Source organism: Leptonotus elevatus, chromosome 20, assembly GCF_054856555.1.
Source record: "Leptonotus elevatus isolate MCC_2025b chromosome 20, RoL_Lele_1.0, whole genome shotgun sequence".
NCBI lineage: Eukaryota > Metazoa > Chordata > Actinopteri > Syngnathiformes > Syngnathidae > Leptonotus > Leptonotus elevatus.
The window spans coordinates 5,355,745-5,374,626 of NC_141258.1; the positions used below are offsets into that span (position 1 = coordinate 5,355,745).

Sequence of the window (18,882 nt, forward strand, 5' to 3'; positions counted from 1 at the left end):
GGGGGGCCTGACAGCCTATCATCTTCTGCACTCGGCATAAACAGGTCAGGATTGGGGAGAGCGTCCCTGTGTGTTATATATTCTTTAAGGTTTGCAGCTCATAGAATTTCTAAATAGGAATCTGAGGCAGGGAAGGAAAAGAAAAAAAAAAATGGGGACAATCCTTGAGGGGATCCTCGGCAGAAAATGATACATTTTGCGCCGTGTCCGAGCGAAATGTCATCAATTCCGAAGTGGGTGCAGAGCGGAATATCCCAATTTCTACGAGTTTAAGTAATAACACGCAAGTGGAGACTGACAAGCTTCTTTATGTTCTTATTGAGAGAAGAATCCAATCATATTTCTGTCGATATTGTTTTACAAGTAACGACAGGACACAAAGTCGTTTTAACATGTAATGATGAGTTTCGGGTGTAAACATGCACAGCTCGGCGGAAATCGAATTACGTTTTGATTGTTTGGTGTCATTCATATGAACCAACAACAAGCGAGCCGGACTCATCAAAACACAGCTCCTAAAAGAAGCATGTTTTTTTCCAGAGTTAAGCTACTAAAAAGATGACTTTTACTTTCATTGAACTATTATTATTATAGAAGAAATGCACATTAACATGAATTTAAATGGTTGTATTACTACAAAAAAACAAAAACAAATTCCTTATAAAGCTTGAATTTGTAAAATTTGTGAATTTCTGAAACTGTCTTTGGAGCTCTCGCAGCACTAAATAATTTCACCAAAATATTGCTGAGAGTTTCTGAAAGTGCACATGCATTTAAAAAAAAAAACATTTATATATTTATTTGTATGATAAATAACATTTGAGAACAGACTCTGTAACTTCTTGGTTTTTAGATTTATATAGATTATGAATTTGTTTTTCTACCCCAAATTTTTTTTTTTAAATAGTTTGAACAAATTCGACAAAAATATTTCACATTACATCCATTATGTATTTTCAATTTTGATTTATATAGAATATAGTTATATATATATATATATATATATAATCAACAATTAATTGATTATCAAATCAATTAGTATTTTTGATAACTAATTGTACAGATACCTTCTTTAATATTAAATTGTCCAAGTCGTCAGAATTTTATTATCTAAGCAGTAAATACCCGTACCTGTAATCCTTCATCAAAGCAAACTGATTATGTTTGTGTTGAATCCAAATAAAATATTTGCATTAACTTTGAAAAACTTTGCTTATTTTCTGACATGTTACAGACCAAACCAGCAATTAAATCATAATAAATGTATGTTTGTTCATTTTCTGCACTGTCAATTTGAAATGTAATATTCTTGAATGACGAGATGGAAATTGAAATGCGTAGTGTTAAAATCCGATTCATCGACAACATAATTGCCAGATTCATTGATTGAGACTTTTTAAACAACTTTAACACAAATAGATATAGTCATCAACTTTTTCAAAAACATTTCGTTTTATTTTTATGTAACTGTGTAACAACAAGACTTTAAGACCCCATTTGGGAAGTTCTAATCTATTTTTGTACTTTGTCCTTTTTCCAGGTTTTTTTTTTTTTATATATATTTCCAAACATGCTGCACGTCTAAAGATAGTTCTTCCACCTTGAACTGCTCTACACGGCATCCCCCGAGGCACACCCGCCACCCCCGCCCGCCTACGCCACCGCAGCATTTCTGACTGCCTAAAAGGGGAATTGAACAGCGGCAGAAGGAGGAGGGAGCGAGGACGATGGGGCTGGTTGGTTGGGAATGTTCAGGAAAGCTCACGTTAAATCAAGATAAAAGACTGAAATGGAAAATAATAGGACGAACAAACCCCTGGACGGCCCCGGGGCCTCTAATGGAAACACATGGCTGACACTTGGCGGTGTTGTCAGCAGACAGAGGGACATGCTTTTTTTTGTGTTTTTTTTTGGTTTTGATTTTAAATAATTTGAAATGAGAATAGAGTATATGTCATGACAAAGATACATGATCCTTCTCTGGTGCAAAAAAAAAAGAATAAAACTGAAAACTGTATGGGCTAAAATTCAATTTAAGAAGAAGTGCTAACCTATTACACTTCAATTCCATTTTATGAATATTTTCCTTGGGGAGCACTGTCACCAACACTGGGGGGGGGGGGGGGAGATAGAAATTTAAAAAAGATAAATAGCGCCATTAATCTACAACATTTCTCTTCCATTATCCCTGAAAATGAGCATTTTTCTTTTCTTTTTTTCCTCCTATCCATAATTAGCTCCTTGCACTTGATTCGCAAGCCAAAAAATGGCCGTGTTCGGAAAATTAAAAGTGCATCATTAAGTGGGATTCACCATAATATCATTTATCTTTATATATATGTGGCTGACAAGCAGCAGCCCTTGGATGTTGATCGCGCTTTTGTTTCAGAAGGAGGAGGAGAAAGATCTTTAATGTCGGCCGCGTTAGCAGGTAAAAATGGAATATTTATCCTACTAATGCCGCTGTCATTTCAAACAGGCACTTTCAATTTGTGCCCAAATGAGAAAAGAAGTGAAACTCCACACTATAATGTTGCACTATTATGTCTACTTGCCGTCTAAAGTGCTAGCAGCGACAGCTAAACGGTAGAGAATCGTTCCGACAGAAAATCTCAATTCTGTCTGTTTTTTTCTCATTTTGAACTAAAACTAAGACATAGCTGCTGTTTTATATTGTCATAATCATAAAATGCATTAATTTCTTCCACAAAATATCCTCAAACATGAGCTAACTACAAACGACACACGCTAATTTTCTGCTAGCCCTTTTCTGGCTAATGTAGCCCAAATCTCTAATTAAAGCTAAATAGCTTAGCTTGACGTAGATGCAATTTGATCTTGTTACAATCATAAAATACATTAATTCCTTCCACAAAATATCCTCTGACATTAGCTAACAACAACCTATGCTAACTTACTGCTAGCCATTTTCTCATGTGGCTAATGTAGCCCAAATCTTTAATAAAGCTAAATCACTTAGCTTGACGTAGATGCTATTTTATCTTGTTACAATCATAAAATACATTAATTCCTTCCACAAAATATCCTCTGACATTAGCTAACCACAACCTATACATGCTAACTTACTGCTAGCCATTTTGTCATGTGGCTAATATAGCCCAAATCTTGAATAAAGACTCTCATCGCTGAACACGGTAACAGCACTATTGCTTAGTTCGCATTCTTCTGTGATGGCAAATGCTACAAAAAAACAACAACAAACAAACAAACAAACAAAAAAACCTTGAATACTGCAACATCATGATCGCGCAAGGGTTGTAATTATTCACTATTGCTGCTCTTGGAATGTTTTCCGCAGAAGCAAATTAGGCGTTCATGTAGTTCGATGGAGCTTGTCACACTCGCTCTGAAACTAATAAACTCATTTCAATAAATATGTGCGGCTGGCCCGGTAATAAATCACGGCGGGACTCGGCACTGCCTTCGTACACTGCTGTGCCATTGACCCCAATCAAGCGCTCGCCACAATTCTTTGATTAATTTCTGTGCATTTTGAAATGATTCGAAGGGATATAACAATAATTTTGCTTTTGGTTCAGCTGCTGTTCAGTGTCACACAAAGAATAAATAGCATTATAATAATTTGAAACAAAAATAAATACATATCGTTAAATCCGTGATTTCACACGTTTTATTCCTTCACTAAAACGTTTGATAGCTCAGTTTGTGGAAAAATAAATAAATAAAAGTGCAATCATCCCAAACATGGCGAATATTTTGTTAGTCATTTTTAACTTATTGTCACAATATATATATATAAAAAAATGCTTATTAAAATGATTTATTTTTTGGTTTTGGTAATGCGGAAATGTTGAATCAAGGCTACAGGACTTTTCAGTTGTTGAATTTGTTGCGCTGTTTTCCAAAAACTTGGAAAATGATATGAGGATAAGAAATAACATTACAAAAAAATGTTTAACTGTAGTGCTGTTATTAATGGTAAACACTAATTTAAAATAAAAAAAAAAGGTCATTACTTGATTTTGTGGAGGCATTAATTAGCATAAATGGGAATACTGGAGACAATTTGAGGCAAAAATATTTTTAGTTTTGAATGACAGAAAATGAATGCCACAAATGTCACAATGACGTAACAAAATCTGCCTAGCAACATCCCAAAGTCAAACACTACAAAAAGTACTAATGTGAAAGAAGGTTAAAAAAAATAATAATTGTACTGCCAGAATTGAATGCTAAAATATTCTCACAACGCTGTCACAAAACTTTGCACAACTGAAAAAACAACCCACAGTTAAGATGTAAAATTCTTGATTCTGGCATCAGCTGTCATCTGATTGGACTATTAGAAACAGCTAGAAACGTTCATTGCCAATTTTCTTGTTTCATAAAGTCTGACATTTTAGCTACAAGGATTGATTAGATTGACCAAAACATTCACGCATTCAAACGCAAACCACTTCTGCCAGTAATATAGTTGTCTTAGTTTACATTTCTATCACGCTACTCACAGCAATTGCTTCACTACAAACCAGAAACAGTGCATTACTTTTAAACAACAGCCATGATTCTGCCATTCTCATCATCATCATCATCATCATCATCATCATCATCATCCTGGTTTAGTAGGGAGAGAGGCCTAACTAGGATGTTAGCGGTTTAGCATAATAATCCCATTTGACGGCAAAGTGCGCTGAGCACTTTTGGACACAGGCCATCACGGAGCGCGCGATAAAAGCCGGCGTGCATCCAAGATGGAGCGCATCCTGGTGAGTTGCACGCGACAATGCAAAGCAGGCCATCTGATAGCGGCGAGCAGAAGGCGGCAAGGAGGCATTCGTCTGGGATGGAGGGGGCGGGGGGTGGGGGGGGCGGCTGGGTCGTTCGACACCATTCAGGGACAATTTGTAAGGCCGGCTGTTGAAGTCGGGCCAAAGAGTGGCGAACAGCTGGAGCCCCGCCGTGATTGATCAGCGTGGGCCTCGGAGAACTTCATTTTGATATGAATGCAGACAAAAGAGCGACAACATTGCGCCAGTGTTTAGCCCGAGCGCCATTGAGCGGCGACAAACGCCCTCACCTCAGCTGACGCCCGAAGGGAGGTCAACGCCTCACGCTCATTAGCATTTTTATGACAAAATTATCTTTGTATTTATGTCAACAACTTGGAATTAAAGGTTTGAATGACACACACAGTGGCGGGGAATCTACATGCCAGGCCACTAGGAGGCAGTGTCACGACTGAAAAGAAACACTAAGCACAACAAGTATGCGACAGAGCAAACTCCACCCCCTCTAAGCGTAAAAACGTTTTAGCAAATTTTAGGCCCTTTTTCGAATTTCTAGCGTTTCCATTTCATTTTATTTGCGCATTTCTTGAAAATTCGAATAAAATAGGTGGATGGAAACCCAACTAATGTTTATATTGAATTTAGTGGCACCTAAGGCTGGGTGATAAGACCTAAAAATTAAAACATTGAATCAAACATTGAATTTTTCACAATCACTAACAGAAAATACACATTAATATTATTCAAAATAAATTTTGGCTTTGACATTTTCGTCCTGGGATTTGATTTATTTTTATTTTCTTTTTTGTAATTAATAAGCTGGAATTTGATTTATAATGATAGCAAACAAGCGTTGAAATATTGACGCCTACTTAAAATAATCGCCTAAATAATTTTTTTCACGATTTTTTCAGTAAACACAAAAAATTTAACCAATTGCATCATGAGGAGATTATTTAATTTAAATAATAATAATAATAATTGTTGCCATAAAAACAATTACTTTAAGAGGGTGACAATATATGAAAAATCCACAGAAATACTTTTTTTTTCATTTATTTGCAATTTTTTTACTTTGCCGCCATCTTGGGGCAATAATCATAAACATTTGGGGCGGGACTTTATTCATGGATTATTACTACGCAAAAAAAAAGGGCCCGAAGACGCAAATTGAAAAAATTTTCTGTGAATAAACATTACAAAACATACCATATCCTTTGTTATTCATTGTTATTTATTTTATTTTTTCTGTGTCTGAAATATCTAATATAAAAACGGTCAAATATAAAAGTAGTACTTGCGCATCTTGTGTCATATTGGTGGCAAGAAATGAAAATGGGCACCATGTATTCAGCGATATTCAGCACAATTGACTCTGATTCTATTCACTTTTTTTGAAAAAAAATTTGTTGTCGGAAAAATCACTAAAACTCAAAACTCGATTAATTGGCCAGCCTTCGTGGCGCCCCCTAATGGCCAAACGGAATATATCTTCTTTGTTATGCACAAGCACTAATCAAATTACACTGCAGCTTGTTTGTCACGCTAATGGCGCCGTAATAGGCCCGTTTTCGACACGCGCTGACACCAGATTGGCGGCGGCGCCGTCACAGGGTTCCGCCGGTGTCGTCGACCCACGCTCGCATCCGACGCGGGTCAGCGACGAGGCGGAAGGGCGGCCGCTCCCGCCTACGACCCGCACTTAGCGGGTTCACTGGCTTTGAACGCTACCTGAGATGTCTTCATCACACCCATTGGTAAATTTTGTTTGGCACATCGAGCCTAATGCATTTTTTTTTTGTTTTTTTATTCTTATTGATTATGCGTCGGCGGGTTTTATCAACACGACGCCGGCTTCCCCCCATCTGTTTCATGGAGTCGAGGGTAAACCATGCACATTCATCCCTGACCTATTTAATGGCTGGATAGTGGCGAAGAGCCACGTGGGGTAAATTGAAAAGTTCTCCATCATTAAGGTGACATGTGAGCAGAGTCCATAAAAAAAAAAGTGAGTGGGAATTGTTCTCATTTAAAATTCCATTCCAGGCACTCACTCGCAGTGACAAAAGGAGAACATCCATCCAAGAATTTGCTGCCAGCGTCAATGACGAACGAGTGAATATTGATGACGAACTCCAAAAGGGGTGGGGGAAGGATTATATTCACAGAAGGAAGCTTTTTTTTCTTTTTTTCTTTTTAATATTCACAATCTCACTGTTCTGTGCTCTCAAAACGTGATCAATTTCACTTTGCAGCCGGCGAAGGAGGCCTCCATTTGTTTGTGAAGGATGCGAGGTGTTGTCGAAATGACTGAGAGCATTCTTCAAAAAAAAAGACACCCTCCGCATTCATCGCTTTTGTTGGGCCTCGAGATCACCCAGGCGTGATGGAACACGGGCTACTTGGGACGCAGAATTACAATGTAGGCTGAAATAAAACAAATACATTGGAAGGGGAGTTGCATTTGATTTTAAATTGGGATTTATTTTGTGCGCAGAAAACACAATTTTATTTGGATTTAAAGTTTGCATGTCAAAAATGGCCTGGGATCCAAACATTGGCTAAAGTTGGTAGGGCCTTCTTCAATTGTGCAGACATTGTCTTTTTTTCTTTTTTTTTGAAAAAGGAAGCGTAGGTGACAGTAATCATAAAATATAAATATAAAAATGGCTGCCGAAGTAAAGAAGAAAAAGGTTGATGTTGCAAATGACGTGGTTGGTGAAATCTGTTTAAATAACATGTCCGAAAGGAGAAAGAAAAATGTTGGGGAAAAAACCCCTAAAATGCACATTCATTGAGTGGATACACGGTAAATTGTTACATGTATCGGATATACAATCCAATATATAAATATATTATATCCAGAGAGGTAAGTAGTGGTTTTCTATGTCCACGTATTTGTAATTATGCATTCAATATTTAATCAATTCATAATCCAATAATTTATATTCAATAATTATTCATTCATTGTCATACAATGACACATTACACCTTATGTCAGGGGTGAGCAAACTTTTGCACTCAAGGGCCACATTGATTTTTTAGAATGGAGCGTTGCACACACACACGCATGCACATACAAAATAAAATAAAAAAGTTTAAAAAAAAAGTTAAAAAAAGAGAGAGAGCAATGATGACGACATGTCAAATCGGTAAAACTACTGAGCTCTAAATAAGAAAAATGTAAATAAAAAATAATGGAGCGTTGGGTCAGATCAGATGAGGTTAAGGAAAAAAATGAATACGTTAAAAGCGTAAAAAAAAAAGAGTTCATTTTAATAATAGAACATTTATGCTATCATTTACAATTTAATTATATACAAATTTTGAATCAGATTGTTTACAATAAACAAATTAATGAGAAATACTTGTTTCTCGATGTGTGCCGGTTTGCTGCGCCCCCCCCCCCCCCCCCCCCAAATCCATCCTGATTTTTAATCTGGGGCTGTTTTTTTAATCCTTCCCCTTCATAATGTTTTTCTTTTAGTTCTTGGGGGATTGCAAAATGAATGCAACAAGACACTTGATCATGTTAATACTCAGTGGGCCGATTTAAAGAACTGAGTGTACCCACCCGTCATTTATAAACCCTCTTATAATCTGGAAAATACATTTTGATGTATAGAAAACGATGAGTGAGACGTTATCATTTACAGTAAATGAAAGCAATGCCACTAATCTGTTTGTCTTTATATTAAATTAACTGTACCTTGTTATGACACTCAATTAATGACCTTCAATACTGATAAAAAAAATAAAAAAAAGCCTGACTGACTTTATTCCCACACTGTCCAGTCGTTCTTCTGCTGGTTTTAGCAGTTCTCCTCCTTGTGGGTTTTCAGCCCCCCCCCTCCCACTTGAGTGTGCATCAACGCTATTGATTGTCGGTGATGCTGTGGACAAAGTCCATGTGACCTCTAGAGGGCCTTAAATACATCATTGTCCCAAGCAAGAGGCCTCCCGAGACCTTTGTTACTGACTGAGTTGCGAGTAAGCACTTGGAGGACCAACTTTGCTTGTCGTTTTTGTACTTTCAGGCAGGCGGCGGCAGCGTTTGGCCCTCGGAGTCCTATACGAGCAAATAAATGCGGCTCCGATTCCTGTTCGCGGCCTCCCTCTTTTCTCAATCACGCCTGACTGAAACTTCTAATTGGCGTTATTAATCAGCAATCATGTCGAACACCCTCGCCCCGCGCGTAGCTCAGAGTTGTTGACGGAAACCCGACGAGACGTCCACTTCACCTGCCGTGAAAGTACCTCGCGCACGGATTCGTCGGATTAATTAACATCGGAGCACGTCTGTAAACAAAACCCGCTAATTAATTCAATGTGTCAAGCTTCCTGTTCCTTGGCGACCTTTTTTGGGGCGAGTCATCAGACCTAAATATAAAGTTTACGACACAGCTGCCCTTCAATGTAAATGCAGTCACAATTTGGTATTTACCAACATCCATTTGAAGGTTTTTGTAATGCTTAGTAAACCTGAATGTAATTGATACTCAAAATGAAAGGGACCACATTAAAGCACTCTATGACGCTGGATGGCTTTTGTGTGACAATTCATGTCTGACTGGCTCAAATTTGGCACTAAAAGGGTTCGGAAATCGTTCATTCCTGTTGAAAAGGACTAACTGTTCACTGAAATTGAAAAGGGTACGCATTTAAGCGCCCCATTATGGACTTTTTAGGATGATTATTTCTGACTGGTATGCAATTGAGTATAGAAAGTGAATTCACTTTGAAATGACTAATTCCTGTTAAAAATTATAAAACAAAAAAAGCTCACTGGAACTGAAAGAATCCGCAATAAAGTACTTGATGATGCTGGGTAGTCTCTGCTTGACAATTCATGTCCAACTGGCTTATATTTGGCTCTAAAAAGATGAAACTGGTTTGAAATGTCTCATTCATGTTCAAAATGACAAAATGATCAAGAACACACTGAAACCGTAAGAAATCACTGGAACTGAAAGAATGCGCAATAAAGTACTCAATGATGCTGGGTAGTCTACAAGACAATTCACATCCAACCGGCTAATATTTGGTGCTAAAAAGATAAAACTGGTTTGAAATGGCTCATTCATGTTCAAAATAACACATAGAAAATAAAAGAACTCACTGGAATTGAAAGAATCCTCATTAAAGCATTCCATAGTGCCAAGTGGTCTCTTTATGACAAATTGTTTCTCACTACCACAAAGTTGAGTCTTTAAAAGGGGAATTCACTTTGAAATTCCTCATTCTTGTTAAAAATTGTATAACTATGAATAAGCCACTCAAATCGCAAGAGTCCGCATTAAAGCACTCAATGATGTCAGGTAGTGTTTTTATGGTAATTTTTTTCTGACTAGCGAAAACCCGAGTCGAAAAGGTGAATGTACTGTCATTTGAAATTCCTTATTCTTTTTCTAAATGGCAAAGCAGATGATTGAAAGAATCCACATTAAAGCTGGATTACTTCATGGAGTGTTTTAATACTGCATGCCAATGTGGGTCAAATTTCACCGCGGTAGCTAAATTGTACTCAGGGGTTCTGCCTCTCTGTTTTCCTGCTTTCCATTTCCTATCTGCCCCACTGGTCTCTGCGTGCGACTTGCTCACGGCTGATGATTTCCGAATGGATTCGCCACTGGCCCAAAGAAGGTCACAAAAGGCCGAGCAGCGCGTCCAAGGCTGGCTGCTCTGGACCCAAGCACAGCAGAGATACTCCAAGCATGGATGATCAGAATCATGAAGAATAATGTTTAGCCGGGCACATGATTAGAAATGTTAATTTTTTTTTTTTCTTTTTGGAAAGGGACAGAGACTGGCATTTTCGAGGCTTTTGGCCGCCCGTGCGATCTGGCTCAATTTGCCAGCACGCTCCGGCTCCATTTGCCTGTTAATGAGCGCTGTTGTCGGGGGTGCCCATGTGTGCCGTGTCGCCGCGCTCGCTCACCACCTTCGCATGACGCCGTGACCGCCGAGGAAGATGGCAGCCGCCGTGACAGATGTTCCCCGTCCTGGGGAGGGAAGCCACGGGACCGACGCCATGCAGTCAGAGGGGCCCATGTTTGTGTGTTTGGCACGACAACACCTGAGCCTCCTTGTTTAGCAACATCGATTATCGACTGTTGCACTCTGCTAACCTCCGATGCAAGTGGACTGTAACGGTGCAAAACGACTTCTTGCATCTGCACAGATTTGACGTATTATGTAATGTTCTCCACTACAAACTTTCATTCAAATCCATTTTCCTTGTTATTGTTAAAACTAGGGCCTGACCAATATGGCATTTCCGATATTTGGCAGAATAAAATTCCAATAGCCGATTAACTCATTCACTCCCAGCCATTTTCACTGAAGCAACCCCTTCGCTTCCGGTTGTTTTACTTGATTTTGACTGATTTTTGCAAGGCCCACAGAATATTCTGTTTTATTGCTATAAAAACATGGAACCTACCAAAAAAAACAGATTAGAGTCTCTTCTTTCATATATCGGTTTCCGTTTAGCAGCAATTTGCATTAGAATATAGCTAAGTTTCAACATTATTCACAAAATCTGTTGAAAACACTGTCAAAAAAAGCTAGTTGCAACATGGCCCTGGCTGATCTCTTATACTCTGATACCACCCGCTGGCCATTTTTTGTAATAATTACTATTGCTTTAAGCGACCTCTTCAGGTCAGAAGCTGCATCAAAGCCTTCTGTATGTTCTAGCATTTAAAAAAAAATTTTTTTCTAAAAAAAAACGTATAAATATGTTTTTGGGAGTGAATGACAAAGTATTAAAAACCAAAAGTTACCCCAAAAAAGTTTTTGGGACTGATAAGAGAGAAACCCATCAAATGAAAAACTGCAAGGCCAAATTGTAAAGACAAAAGTGTTGATGTGAAACGCGCCCATAAATACAACGTCATTCGGCCTCATGCCTGGTTAAGCTTCTACGTCTCTTCCACGTCCCGTTATCAGACGTTAAATTAGCTAGCATTTCCAAACCGTCTTATAGATGAAGACTTCCCATAATTCATCAAATTACTTTTTGAAGAAGGAGTAAAAATGAAATGGCGTTCTGTGATTGATAATATACAGATGTAAATATGTCGCCCCCTCCTGCCTCCTTCCATCTGGCAGACAACACTTGAAAATTCTTAATCCATGAGCAGCCACGGAACATCACAAATTAAACATGTTTTACTGTCTTGCCCTCTTTTTTTCCCTCCCCTCTTCTCTCTTTTGCTCTTTCTCTCCTTTCTTTGGATCCCGCCGTCGCTCAAATGCCGCACTCGCATTCCCCTCCTCGCATTCATTAGCCGCCCCGGCGCCATCACGGCGCCATATGACACCGTCATCATTTGGTAATTAAACCTTTGCTCGTTTGAATATGAAAAGCTGGCGAGGGTGCCGTCGTAAACAACGTGGCGCAAAAAAAAAGAAAGAAAGAAAAAAAAAGCAGATTAAAATGAGGATTCGAATGGCGGGGCAGGGAAGGTTGCACTTGTGCCAAACAAATCGCACTGTAAATTGTAAAATTCGCATCCGACAGATGGCGTTGGTTCGAATATTATTTTGGATTATTTACGTAATTTAAAAAAAGTCGTATTTTTGCTTGTACACAGTATTTTAGGGAAATTTGTGTTTTTGTTGTTTTGTTTTTTTTGTTCTAGAATGTCCATGTGTCCGTGTGATATTATTTTTGATACTATTTCTGGTATGTTTAAAGACTAGGGGTGTTAAAATGAATGCGTTAATTTTAAGTTGTTTTAAAGTTCTTTTAATGCCACAAATTGTTTTAACACGCGATTAATGACCGCCCCTTACTTGGACTGGGGTCAAGTTGTATTTTATTTACAATTTTAAAAATGTAAAGAATTTCACAAGTGACTTCATGTTAAAGATGACATTTTATGAAAAGAAAAATGCACTGAGCTGTCACCAACGTCTTACAAATGCAATAATGCCATCGAGTGGCAGAAAAATGACCTCAACACAAATCAATATCACATTCATTTTTTACTGTACAGTACGTTTTTAATTTTAACTAAATGTTATGAATTATGATGAAATGACTGTTACAATGACTAAAAGATGCACCCATATTTCTATTAGTTAAAAAAAATTTTTACTTTTATGTTAACAAGAGTATAAAAACGAATACAAATAATTTATTGTACATTTAGAACATATTTGTAAAAATGTGCGATTAATCGTGAGTTAACTCTGGAAGTCATGCGATTAATCACGATTAAAACTGTAATCGCCCGACACCCCTATTAAAGACTATTACTGTTGTAGCTGATGCTCATTATCCTTATGTTTAGTTTAAAAACAAAACGTAAGTGATATGCTAGCTCTTTTGGGGGGGACACAAATGACGGTTCCCAATGAATTCTGCCTAGCAACATGTTGCCAACATGGTCAGGGTTAGTCTCCTATGTTCGCAGTTGACGGTCCATTAGCTTGTTCCGCAAATAAAAACGATGCATTCTGCGCACTTTCCTCAAGGAAGAAGAGCAAACAACGCCATTCTTTTTCAACCCCATGAAACTATAGATATTTTTTATGTCCTCGGCCTTTTCGAGCGCAAGAAGTAAGCAATGACAATAAAGCAGTAACAGACACGGAGAGGTGGCAATAACATCACGGTGGCTCGGAGGGGATTTTTTAAAGTTCAACCTTACATGATAAGCGCGCCACATAACATCAGCGTCCCCGTGCACTAAACACTCTTATGGGGCCGCCAGACAATCAAGTCTGCTCTGCTCGCTCGCCCGCCTGAGGACAAGCAACCCACAATGCACACGCACACACACACACACACGCACACACATATATATGAGAGGAGAGCACAGTTCCAAAGTACCGGCTTCTTTACGAGCACTAAACAATCCCTTCGAGAGGGGGAGCGCGTGGGAGGAGAGCCCAGCCTCACTTGGCTGTGCATCAAGGTCGCCATTTTCATGACGCTGACGCCGCTGAAGGTGACAAGACGCATTTAGGGGAGTGATCGGGAGCTTCGCGCGGCCGTATAACTGCAACATCATCCTCACAATAAAGAAAAGGGCTCCCTTTATTGTCGTCATAATGCTCGGCGTTGATTGGAAACCATCAGATATGTCGCCGTTTCGAACATGATGCTAGCTGGACTCGCAGTGGCGTGCAGAAGTGGGGGCGGAGGGGGCGGAGCATCCACCTGATGGGGATTAGTTGGATTGAGATTATTACCGATGGGAAATATTGCCTTGTTTTTTTTGTGATTAACCCCTAGACGGTTTTGTGACCCGTTTTGGGCATTTTGATGGTTCTGACCAAGCAATTTCAAAATAAAATACTGCCCACTCGCTCCCGGCTGTTGTACTGGATTTGGACTGATTTTGCAAGGCCCACGGACAATTGTGTTCTGTTGCTATAAAAACATGGAACATACCAAATAAAAAGATTGGAGTCTCTTCTTTCAGAAAAAAAAAATATATATATTTGTGTCTGTTTCCATTTTGCAGCAATTAGCATTCAAATAGAGCTAAGTTTCATCAATAATCACATTCCTGGTGAAAACACTAACAAAAAGAGCTTGTTGCAACATGGCCCTGGATGATCTCTTATACTCTGGTGCCACCTGCTGGCGTTTTTTTCCTTTTCTTTTTTATTATTATTACTACCATTGCTTTAAGCCACTTCTTCATGTCAGAAGCTGCATCAACACCTTCTGTATGTACATATTTGGGAGTCAACGGCAAAGTATTTTAAAACGATTTTACACATTTTCGTGATTGAATGAGTTCATGTGTATATTGTCTTTTCCCCATAATAATCGATGGAATAAACAATTACTAGGATAATCAATTCTAAATAAAAAAAATAATGACAATTTATGCAAGGACAAAGATCATGTTAACGATTTCTCACAATAATTATGAAAAAATAATAATAATATCCAAAACACTTTAACGCTCTTCTATTGTTTCCATTTTCAAAATGATCATTTAAACAACAATCCTAGACGGTCACAATGTCCCAACACTGGTGAACTATTTTTGGAACAGGCCCACGGGCACCACGTTGATGGCCCTCGCACTCGTGGCTCCCTCTAGTGGTACGTGAAAGAATCACTGAAGGATGCGTTACGTAAACAATTTGTTTTTGTTTTGTTTTTAAATCCAGGACAGTACGTTTGTTAAGTACAGTTGAGTTGTATTTAACTTTTAAACACATTTTTGTACAATTTTTTTTCATTTAAACTTATGATATTATAGAAGTACTTTTTTTTAACATTAAAGCACAGTGGTAATGTTGAAACTGTGCATAATGTAACAGTAGCTTAGAAAATGTTTTAATACTTTGAATTTTTTTATTTATTTAAATGAATAAATTAAAAGAATACACAGCACTGTATTTGTATTTTTTTCTTTCTTTCTGGGGGTTTGGGGTTTGGGGTTTAATGAATACCTCAATGGAGACAAAGGAATAGGAAAGCTGGGCCGAGTAGTAACATTTAGCGGGTTCAAAGCCCCCCTGCGTCTTTATTATGCACCCACATGGACACGAGCTCTGTTTCCCATATTGCCGACATGCGAGTGGAAGCTGTTGGCTGTCTGCTCGGGACGCAGGCGGCTGGCGGGCGGCAGGCTGGGACACCCCCCACCCCCGGGCTCATCCACAGTGGGACGCCATTCTCCAACAGCCAGGCAGGACCTGCCATGTGCGGGGGGGGGGGGGGGGGGGGCAGCTGCAGCAGCCCTCCTGCCGCCATGTATATCATTCTTATGAGTTAAAAATGGAGATGTTCCACGTATGTGACATTGACACACAAAAAAACACTAAACTATAAAAGGGGTGCACAAGTTGAAACTATCCATGTGGAAAGGGTTCAAATTCCATTCCCTGCAGTATGAACAACTCCTACTGTACATAAAGAAGACTTGCTTTTTGACAGGAAACAGTCCTATTTTTAATCCAGCACTGCAGGGCACATTTAATAATTAGGTGCAAATCTGCATAATGAATGAAGGCAGAAGGGGACTTTTAGGTCTTAAGGTGCTTTTAAGTCATTTAATTCAGGTGCTTTAGAGGGATTTCATCAGGTTATGTCATGTAAAGCTGAACTATAGATTTGGAGACGCGTACATTATGTTTATTCATGTTCATATGCAAATGAGATGTAAATTCGCCTCGTGATTGGCTCCACCCGGGGCAGCCTAAACTCAAAAAGTGACTGTACTCAGAGTGCAAAAGGTCGTTTAATAAAGTGGTTTCTCATCAAAGTCGTGGTAGTTTAATTTATTTTTATTTTTACAATGGTAATTTCTTTTTTTTAATGCTGTGTACTCAATTTTTTTACTGGAATATCATTATCATGTCTTGCAAACATGCATCAAAAAGATTCTCGGATTTGCGGAATATTCTAGAATGTTTATGCAATACTTTTGGAATACTGAAAAAACTTTATCAGTATGTTTTGCTTTAATTATGAAGTCATTTTGGAATATGTGGGTCATATTTAGGAATATTTATGTGTTGTTTCTGGAATGTTATTGTACTGTTTTTGAAACATTGATGTATTCATTTGGAATATTTACACTATGTTTTGTGTATGCTTTATAATTTGTTTATTATGTTTGGAATATTAATGGTGTATTGTTGGTATGTGGTAGGAATTTTTTTAAATGTTCATGTTGTATTTTTTTGATTATTTATGCACTTTGGAATCTTGAAATATGGGGACCTGCGTCCTATTTTGTGGCTATTTAAAAAAAAATGGGAATGTTAATTTATTCATATAATATTTTACAATATTGATAGTGATTTTATGTTTCTGTTTATATTATTATTATTATTATTACATTTGAATATTTATGGTTTTTTTTTTATTAATGACATTAATTTCAAGTAATATTGTGGAATATTTTTAATCAAAATGTTCTCATTAAAGAGTATTTAAGGAAATAGTTTTTTTTATTATTATGCAGTAACTTTGCAAAAAATTTGTAGTGCTTTGGTAAAGTCTTATTTTTTTATCAATATTTGGAGTATATTTTTGAAACGTTTATGTGATATTGTTAGAATAAGCATGTGGTATTTGGGGAATTTATTAATAGAATAGAATATTGATATTTTCACATAAGCTTCAAAGCCGTGTGAAATCTCTTATCGATTAATGATGTCATCAGGACAGTGGGGTGGGGGCAGGGGGATATGAAGTTATTAATAATACCTGTTCCCCACCCTCACAGATTCTTCCTCAAATCAAAATATCATAACAATAACATCAACTGAAACGTTTTTTTTGGGGGGGGGGGGGGGGGTCCTAGAGCGTGTGTGTGGGAAGGGGGCTGCAAGAGAAGGGAGTTCCTCAGGAAGGGAGGGGGTGAGAGGGGGTCTGACTAGAATTTAAAAAAAGGATGTTGCTTTAAGGGAAATGTGCAACCGGCCGTGAAATTACAGCCTATAGTGCAACATATTGTACCACAAGCTCTGTCCAAAAATACTAACAATGAAATAATAATAATAATAACATCCTCAAACCTCACCAAGAGGTGGTATTTACCCCCTCCCCCCACAATTCCGTATTAAAATATTAATAGTAAGAGAGCAGAAAATGTCAAATCATTGTATATGTATTTGGATTGTATTGGCAATTGCATTGTGTTTAATTTTATTATTTTTTATTCCTCCCTAATTCGCATATTAAATACTGTACATCATTTAATACAAGCACAGCTTTATCAGCATGAACATTTGGCATTTTAGTTTGCAATATTTATGATTATGATTTGTTAATATATGTGTATGTATTTATATAATGTGTGCTGATAAAATAGTTTGGGGGGGAAAAAAAGGGGGGGTGGGGTAGTATATTACCTGCAATAAGTTTGGACTTTTGGGAGCAAAGTGAGTGCTTGTGAAACTCTACAGCGCCATCTACAGAGGAAGGATGGTACTGCGGCATCATCCCTCATCACTTCTTGTCTTCATCACACAATTAGTTTGCTCTTAATGGCGTACATGGAAAGTTAGCATTTGAAAAAATTAAATGGAATTATTTCATTTCAGTTCAAGGGAACAATGACGAGGTCATATTTTGGTCACATTAGTTTGAAATAATAAGGAAGTATTTTGGGATGATGTATGCCATGCATGTTTTTAGGGAATTTTTGTGTCATTTTGTGGAATGCTTAAATATTTTTGGAATGAATATGTTATTTTTCATATTTCATTTTCATACAGCATGTATGTATTTTTTTTAAATTTTGTTTGAAGTTCAAAATAATATTTGTTTTTTGTCATCTTCAGGTAATATTTATGTCTTGGATTGTGGAATATTGAAGTCATTTTGTAATACTTGTATCATATACTTGTTTTGTTTGTTTGTCTTATTTACTTTGTATTTAGGGAAAATTGATTAAAGAATGTTTACAGTATGGGTTTTTTCATGTTTAGGGATATTTATTTCATGTATAATGGAAGTTATAGTTCTATTTTGTTACACTTGTGTGCATTTTTTCCTCAAAAACATTTATGTAATATTTCTGGAATAATTTGGGGATGTTTGTGTCATATTTTGAAATATTTAAGTTGTATTTTATATATTTTTGTAAATCATAGGTGAATTTTTCAATCATACTTTTAAATGTTTACATAACACACATTATTCTTTATTTTTGGTTCCTTACCATGACACTAAAATAAAATAAAAAAATGTATTGCAATAGCGTCTACAAACAAAGTGATAAAACAAAATGTACACTCTATAAACTGTACAAGTATAGGCCTACATGAACTGATCTAAAAAGTCAATTACAAGAAAAATTTTATATATAATACCTGATAATATTACCGCATTTGAATTTCTTTACTTAAGAAGTGGCATAAAAATGCAAAATATTAACATCTTGTTAGCATGATTTTTTCCCCCTTCTTCAATTCATACAATTAATTTAGATTTACACATTTAATGTCAATGTCATGAACACAGGCTGATGTTCCTTATTTGGACATGCACTTCCTGTAAATTAGTCAGACCACCTCATCTGGACTTTTTTTTTTTTTTTTTTCGTGTGTGTGTGTGTGTGTGTGTTGGCATGTACTGCCTTTGTCTGACAAGTCAAGCATGGGGGGTGGGGGGGTGTACAGAGAA

The 18,882-nt window shown here is 37.4% G+C and overlaps 1 protein-coding gene across 6 annotated transcripts in view; it reads right to left on the reverse strand.

Annotated features, from left to right (window-relative positions):
- fbxl15 (F-box and leucine-rich repeat protein 15) overlaps positions 1–18,882 on the reverse strand; it is a 96,718-nt gene that overhangs the window by 18,934 nt on the left and 58,902 nt on the right. The gene's annotated exons all lie outside the window — the stretch shown is intronic.